This window comes from Cervus elaphus, chromosome 8 (assembly GCF_910594005.1).
Source record: "Cervus elaphus chromosome 8, mCerEla1.1, whole genome shotgun sequence".
Lineage (NCBI taxonomy): Eukaryota > Metazoa > Chordata > Mammalia > Artiodactyla > Cervidae > Cervus > Cervus elaphus.
The window spans coordinates 31,336,649-31,345,276 of record NC_057822.1 but is presented as its reverse complement, the minus strand read 5'-3'; positions in this window follow the sequence as shown (position 1 = coordinate 31,345,276).

Sequence of the window (8,628 nt, the reverse complement as noted above, 5' to 3'; positions counted from 1 at the left end):
TCTTTCTGGCTTACTTCACTCTGTATAAGGGGCTCCAGTTTCATCCATCTCATTAGGACTGGTTCAAATGAATTCTTTTTGACGGCTGAGCATCTATATTTCTAAGTCATTTCTAGCAAAGTATTTTCCCCCTAGGAATTTGACCGTTTTATGTTAAGTTTTCAAAGTTGTTAATTAGCATATAGTTGTAAGTAGTTTTCTGAATTTTTAAAAGATCTTTATTATGGATGTTTTGGGATGAACACAAAATAGTAAAATTCTGTGTATCCATAATATCTTATGACTGCTTGAGTTTTATCTACTTTTTCCCCACTTGCAATGCCTAAACACTATTTTGAAGCAAAGTCTGTATATTTCATTTGTAAATATTTCAATCAATTAATATAAAAATAAAGTAGAAAATAATTTTTAGAAGGAATATTCTCACACTTTAGAAAATACATAACTACTTCTATCGACTGAGAGCACCAAGAAGTATGATACCCCAGGGGCAATGAACATAACTGATGCTAAGGTCATGGTTTCTAATGCCACTATCTAAAAGGAGCCAGGACTCCTTGAAGAAATAGCTTACTGCAGTCTGAGCAGAAAACCCATAACAAAACATCTGGATCAATAAACAGTGTATTTAAGTTGGGGGAGCGTCTAGGGCCCAGGAAGAAAAACATCATCAGCCCTCACTCATGTATGAACCATCCACTGAGGGCAGCTTGTACCATCCTCATACCTCTAGGGGCACCTTCTTACTAAAGCCCAGTCTTTGTCCCCTCCTCAGAGCAAAAGTTCCTGCAGGTCTTCAAGTGCTTCCATTCTTGGACACTCCTAAAGCTCATTTTTGCTACACACCGTGCTAGGCACAAATTAACTTTAAAAAATAAATGTAATAAACCATGCCTGTGTGGAAAGTTCGTTAAACATCTGTAGCTTGAAGAATCTTTTTTTTTTCAGCCATGCTGTGTGGCTCGCAAGATCTTAGTGCCCTGACCAGGAATTGAATGTGGGCTCCAGCAGTGAAAGCAAAACGTTCTCTTAACTGCTGGATCACCAGGGAATTCCCAAGAGGCATTTTTAAATACATATATCACCATCAATGAGGTGAAAAAGAATTTTGCCAGCAGTTCCCCTGCCATTCCCCCTCCTCACCATACCTGTTCTTGATTATGGTCCTTGCTTTCCTTCTAGGACACCACCTTTGGGCCGTTTATGATAATCACTGCCTTGTTTGATACTCACCAATTTGGTGATCTTGGGGACATGTCTTGTGTTCATTGCTCAGTCGTGTCCAACTCTTTGTGATCCCAAGGACTGTAACCCAGCAGACTCTCTGTCCCTGGGGTTTTCCAGGCAAGAATACTGGAGTAGGTTGCCATTTCCTCCTCCAGGAGATCTTCCCAACCCAGGGGTCAACCCCATGTCTCCTACATTAGCAGGCAGATTCTTTACCAAGTCACCAGCCTCTTGGAGTTTTGTTTTCTCATCTACAAAATGGAGATGGATTTGCTCTCAGAGAGGCTGAGTAGCTCCTGATTATTAGCACACAATCCAGGGTTAGTTTATCAGGTTCAGGTTCCAACTTTGTTACTAACAACCTGTGTGGCGTTAGGTGATTCACTTAGACTTTCTTCTTATAAAGTGATGTTGCGGTACACAACTCTTAGGGTTGCCCTGAGGAGTAAATGGAACAAATGTTTAAGAGCACTTAGAACACCACCTGGGGTGTGATAAATACTATTCATAAAACTACGTATTGCTTTCATAGTGCTTCTGTGTGTATGGAGCATAAAAGGTAATGGAAGATGATATTAAAAATGATGGAAATTGGATTTTGCCTCAGTTTTTGAACTGGTAGCCAGAAAGTTTCTGAGTTCCTTCAATCTTTCATCTACTGTGTTTTCCCAAACCCCACTTCTTACAGATACCAGATTGGTTGGCTAGACCAGCACCAAGGTAATAGCCCAGGCCACGACCCCTTATCTGGGTCAGAGATTTCTTTCTCTGATGGGATTCATGCAGCGAGTAGCAGAAACTGATGCTGAGATTAAAACAGCACAAACTTTATTCAATAGCCAAAGAATGGAGAAGCAAGAACCTAGTTTGCAGATCAACATCTCGATCCAGTTTGGGTGGAGACACCAAATATATAGAAGGTTCAAGGTAAAAGGGAATTGGAAAGAGGGGGAGGAATATTCGTGAGTTATCCAAGGACAGCACTCATTTATGGAATTCTCCAGGCCCAGATACTGGAGTGGATAGCCATTCCATTCCCCAGGGGATCCTCCCAACCCAGGGATCGAACCCAGGTCTCCCGCATTGCAGGCAGATTCTTTACCAGCTTAGCCACATGACCACCTGACCTGCCTCCTGAGAAACCTGTATGCAGGTCAGGAAGCAAAGGTTAGAACTGGACACAGAACAACAGACTGGTTCCAAATAGGGAAAGGAGTATGTCAAGGCTGTATATTGTCACTCTGCTTATTTAACTTATAGGCAGAGTATATCATGAGAAACACTGGGCTGGATGAAGCACAAGCTGGAATCAAGATTGCCGGGGAAAATATCAGTAACCTCAGATATGCAAATGACACCACCCTTACGACAGAAAGTGAAGAAGTAAAGAGCCCCTTGATGAAAGTCAAAGAGGAGAGTGAAAAAGTTGGCTTAAAACTCAGCATTCAGAAAACTAAGATCATGGCATCTGGTCCCGTCACTTCATGACAAACGGGGGAAACAGTGGAAATAGTGGCAGACTTTATTTTTCTGGGCTCCAAAATCACTGCAGATGGTGATTGCCGCCATGAAATTAAAAGATGCTTACTCCTTGGAAGAAAAGTTATGACCAACCTAGACAGCATATTAAAAAGCAGAGATATTGGTAATACTTCTCTTCAAAAAAAAAAAAAAAAGCAGAGATATTACTTTGCCAACAAAGGTCCGTCTAGTCAAAGCTATGGTTTTTCCAATAATCATGTATGGATGTGAGAGTTGGACTATAAAGAAAGCTGAGCCCAGAAGAACTGATGCTTTTGAACTGCAGTGTTGGAGAAGACTCTTGAGAGTCCCTTGGACTGCAAGGAGATCCAACCAGTCAATCCTAAAGGAGATCAGTCCTGGGTGTTCATTGGAAGGACTGATGCTGAAGCTAAAACTCCAGTACTTTGGCCACCTGATGCAAAGAACTGACTCATTGGAAAAGACCCTGAAGCTGGGAAAGATTAAAGGCAGGAGAAGGGGATGACAGAGGATGAGATGGTTGGATAGCATCACCAACTCAATGGACATGAGTTTGAGTAAACTCTGGGAGCTGGTGATGGACAGGGAGGCCTGGTGTGCTGCAGTCCATGGGGTGGCAAAGAGTTGGACATGACTGAGCGACAGAACTGAACTGATCCAAGGACAAGGCTTTGGTTTGGATCTAGAGACCAATGCAACACCCCTTCTCAATCTGTATGGGTGCTGCTGGGTGTGTCAGCATTTGCTAATATATTACAATTTTATTAGCATTTTGAGAGTCTCCAGGGCTAGTGGAAATCAGATATGTCACCATCTTGGGCCTAGGTGACTCTAAACAGTTCTTGTTTTTTCTCTTTGCAACTTCCTTCTAAAACTTAGATAAGAGTAATTGGTCTCCATTTGAGGGAGGGGCAGGGATATGATTCTGGGGTGACAGCCTTGATAATATTACCAATAAGCAACAGGATATTAAGGAGGCTTTCTGTAACTAAAGTGCCATTTTTTCCATTGAAATAAAATGCACATATAAAATTTATCATTTTAAACTTTTAAAATTGTGCAAATCAGTGATTTTTAGTATATTCATAAAGTTGTAGAGCCATCACCACTATTTAATTCTAGAACGTTTCCATCACCCCGAAAAGAAGGCACATTCTGATTGCCAACTATTTTCTATTCTTCTCTCTTTCTGGTAACCATTAGTATACTCTCTGTCTCTATTAGTTTGCCTATTCTGGACATTATGGAACCATACATCCTGTGGTCCTTTGTGCCTGACTTCTTTCATTTAGCATGTTTTTAAGGTTCATGACATAGCGTATGTGAGTGATTCGTTCTTTTTTATGATCCAGTAGTATTCCATTATTTGAATATACCACATGTTTTTTCATTCATCAGTTGATGGACATTTGAGTTGTTTCCACTGTTTGGATGAAAAACGGTGGTATGAACATTTGTGTACAAGTTTTTATGTGAGCACATGTTTTCAGTTCTCTTGGGTATATACATAGGAGTAGAAATGCTGGGTCATGTGATAACCCAAAGGTTAGCTTTTTTTTCTAGTTAATTGATTTCTTTTTGGCTGGGTCTTTGTTACTGTGTGAGGGCTTCCTCTAGTTAAGAGTGCACGAGCTTCTCATTGCGGTGGCTTCTCGTTGCAGCACACAGGCTCTAGGGCGTGAGGGTTCAGTGGTTGGGGTGCATGGGTTTAGTTGCCCCACGGTATATGGAGTCCTTCCAGACCTGGGATCACACTCATGTCCCCTGCATTGGCAGGAGGATTCTTAACCACTGGGCCATCAGAAAAGTCTGATGATTTAGCTTTTTAAGGAACCACCACTGTTTTCCACAGCAGCTGCACTCTTTTTACTTTTCCACGAGCAGTGTATGTAAGGGTTCCAATTTCTCCAGCAAAGTGACATGATCAGCACTTGGCTCCACATATTACAGCTAATGCAGAATTATACGGCGCAGCAGGCTTCATTGTAAAGTCCTGTCCAGCAGTCTCCTGGCAGAGACAGTGTTTCTTTCTGGAACTAAATGATGGTTTCCGAGGTAATGTGATGCAAAGAGCTCCCTGGGCGCATCCTTGGCCTGCGGTGTTTTTTCCCTAAGGGCAGTCTGCTGGGATGGTCAGGCTGCAGGATGGGTGATTCCAACCCCAACCCGTGCAGGGAGCTGGCAATCACCCTATGCTGGCCACCTCCAAACAAAGTTAGTAACTTCAGGCCTTTGGAGGCTCCACACAAGAGCCATTTTAGGATAAATTTGGCTCCTAAGATTGCTAAAACTTTTAGTCTCTAAAGAGTAAGTAAAGAAGATTCAAGGAAATGTAAAACATGCTTTAATACCTCATACCTAACTTTACTGAGGAATGTTAAAAAATGAATTTCCCATTTGGGGCTTTCAGCTGAAGCATCATTTCTCTTGCTATTTTATTACTTACAGTATTCTCTTCACTTCCTCTGTAATTTATATAGATTTTTGTTTGCAATTTAAATTGAGTCTCTTATTTTAATGAGTATATGAAATAGGATGATATGGCAATGATAATAATTTCCATCTCCAATATTACTGCCATATATACTCTTTAAAAATAACTTTCTTAGTCTGAAAAATCTAGGGCAAGGTCATTTGTGTGCTGTACCTGCTTTATCAGCCTATGTGGTTATCTTTAAATGTCCCCAAACATGAGAAGTCCCAAGAGTGATCTGTTTTTTTAATGGTTGAAACGTTATCTACTGAAAATGGGTTTTTTTAATTGGATCTTGCTACTTTTCCTACTGCAGTAATGGGAGTTGACTGAATGGGAAGCAATTTCAGCACTTAAATGTGTTGATGTGTTGTTTTTTAATCACTTTAATGAGTTTCATACAACTAGAAATGGAATAGAATTTTCAGTGGAATGTAATTAAATGGAAAAGTCACTTCCTATACTTGTAATTTCCACTTGATCATTTCTTTTTTCACCTCCACAGAATATCTGCCTTACAGGCTTATGTCATCAGTGTTAGTCACTCAGTCATATCTGAATCTTTGCGTCCCTGTGGACGTAGCCCACCAGGCTCCTTTGTCCATGCAATTCCCAGGCAAGAATACTGAAGTGGGTTGCCATTTTCTTCAGGGGATCTTCCCAACCCAGGGTTTGAACCCGGGTCTCCTGCATTGCAGGCAAATTATTTTTTTGAGCCACCAAGGAATGTAGTGATATTGTTATACCCATTAATTTGCATAATTCACTCAGGTCATTAAAGCTGAAAACAACAAAAATACACAATAAGTTTTCTTACAAATCAAGTGCAGCAAGACAAAGTATAACTTCAAAACTGCAATTTTTCTTTTTTAAGTCTGATATATTTACAAATTTTATCTGATTTTGCTTGAATTGCCAATTTCTGGCCTATATCCAGATCGGTATATTCATTATGCCTTTTCAATCTGGCCTACTTAAGACTGCTCTCAGGGGCAACAGTAACATAAGTCAGTAAAAACTGTAAAAGATCTTTGGGAATCCTTGTGTTTGAATGATTTTGCTGAAAAGCTGTAAACAAGAAAGTTTTACCATTTTGCATTGTGATACCAACACATAAAAGGCCACTGATTTTGTTTAATTTTTCTGATTATCTAAATGTAGTTGCTGACTCACTATTGAAGTAGCTTCGTTTGTAAGTTTAGCATATTGCTTTTGAGAATCTAGCAGGCGTTTTGGAAAAGGTGGTACTTTTTTAGTCTTAAATGTGGAAATTTCAGGTTTTATATTTCAATGTGCAAGTTGTTGACAGGCTCACTGCATTTAATTAATATAGTCCAGTTGGATTTACTTAAATGCACATTGGGAAAAATAGTTTGAGGCTTGTCATCAGATAAGTAGTTTAAAGCCAAGTCAGTCTCAACTGACTTTAATTTTTGACCATGCCAAGTGGCATATCAGATCTTAGTTCCCCAGCTGGGGCTTGAACCTGCACCTCCTGCAATGGGAGTGTGTCGTCTTAACCACTGCACAGCTAGGGAAGTCCCTCCTTTTTTTTTTTTTAAAGTTATTTATTTATTTATTTTTGTCTGCTTTCAGTCTTTCTAATTGCAGAGAGTTGGGGGCTACTCTCTAGTTGAGGTGCTTGGGCTTCTCAATGCAGTGGCTTCCCTTGTGGAGCATGGACTTTAGGGTTCCTGGGCTTCAGCAGTTGCGGCCCAGTCTCCAGGACACAGGCTCCATAGTTCTGGCGTGAGGACTTCATTGCTCTGCAGCATGTGGGATCTTCCCAGACCAGGGATAGAACCCATGTCCCCTGCATTGCAAGGCACATTCTTAGCCACTGGACTAGGGAAGCCTCTTATTTTTTTAAATGCAAAGACTTTTCAACAGGATGGAGCTAAGGTGCAGACTTTCACTAGTGCGGTACCTGGGCCTCTTCACCTTAAAGATGGAGGCAACAGGCACTTTCTCTTTAGTGAGTCTGCAGTGGGGTTTCCCCTTACACTATGCGCAGATTTGTACTGGGTCACATTTCTCTGTCCTTAAGCACTGATGAGTCACATATGTGGGACAGTCATTTAATATCACTGTGATCTGTTCTTCCTGAATGATTTTTCCTTTCACATGTACAGTGCAGCCATCTTGGTAACTACTGGCTTGACAAAGCTGTACATTTAGTGATGTTAACAGAAGTGTGGGGTCTGTGTCCTGCTTAGGACTCATCTGAGCTGGAGTCTGTAAAATTAGACCACAAAACCTCTCCCAAATGAGATGCTCAATGGCAATAGTTTGTAAACTATACTATAAACCTGTTCCAACATGAGGTTTTGTTTTTTTTAAACAAATGAACCCTGAGAAAATCTCTTTCTGTATTTAGTCTTAATATTCATTGCCAGGTGTTTCTTGAAATATTTTCTTTCATTGCACAGTGGTGCATTAAAAAGTATTTTCCATGTCTTGTATATTATGAATTACTAATCTTTTGCTAGTTACTAATTTATTTCCAATGCTGCTGTTTTACTATTCTAGATGCCAGATATAATCTCAAAGTTTTGTGGGTTCCTCAAAGTTAAACTGAAAAGAAATAGCCTTTCCAGACCAGGACAATGCAAACTTTGTTCATCTGGGCACTTCAGGGTCATCTGGCAGGAATTAAGACAAGTTGGATTGAGGTTATTACACCACAGTGCTTCCCTAAGACTAGACTCCTCTAGGCCATGTGATTTAAGTAGTTTGAACACCTCAGTCATCTTTTTCTTTCCCTTATATTCCCTCTTTGAATAGATGTTTATTTAATGAAGGACAGAAAGGAAGTGGGAAAGAGGAGAGAATTAAAATGGTTAGAAAAGAACAGTGAAAAGGTTATTTCAATTATACTTCTGAAGAGCTAGCTAGCAAGTTAAATAAGTATTTGAATCCACCTAAATCTGGTAAAGTGGAAAATATAAAATTATCTCCAACACTGGAAGAAATAAAATGACAAGACTGAATCTGGGTTTAGGGAGTGACAGACTTGGCAAAGCTTGTATTTAAATCACCAAAATGTGTGAGACTGACGCGCTACCTACTGTGCTAACGAGGCACCTTAAATCACCAAAATTTAGAGCCATGTACATAGGTTTTCAAATGTTTGCTGAGTAACAAAGAAAAAAAAAACATTCAGGAGGATTCTTTATCTTCCCCCTGAAGTTCTTTTTTTCTTTCTTTTAGGGTGCATCGGATCTTAGCTGCAGCATGCAGGATCTTTTGTTTTGGCACACGGGCTTAGTTGCCCCATGGCATGTGGCCTCTTAGTTTCCCAACCAGGGACCAAACCTGTCCCCTGCATTGGAAGGCAGATTCTTGGTCACTAGGCCACCAGGGAAATCCGCCCCTCCTACCCACCCCACCCCCCAATTTCTTTATGTAAAAAAGAAGACACAATA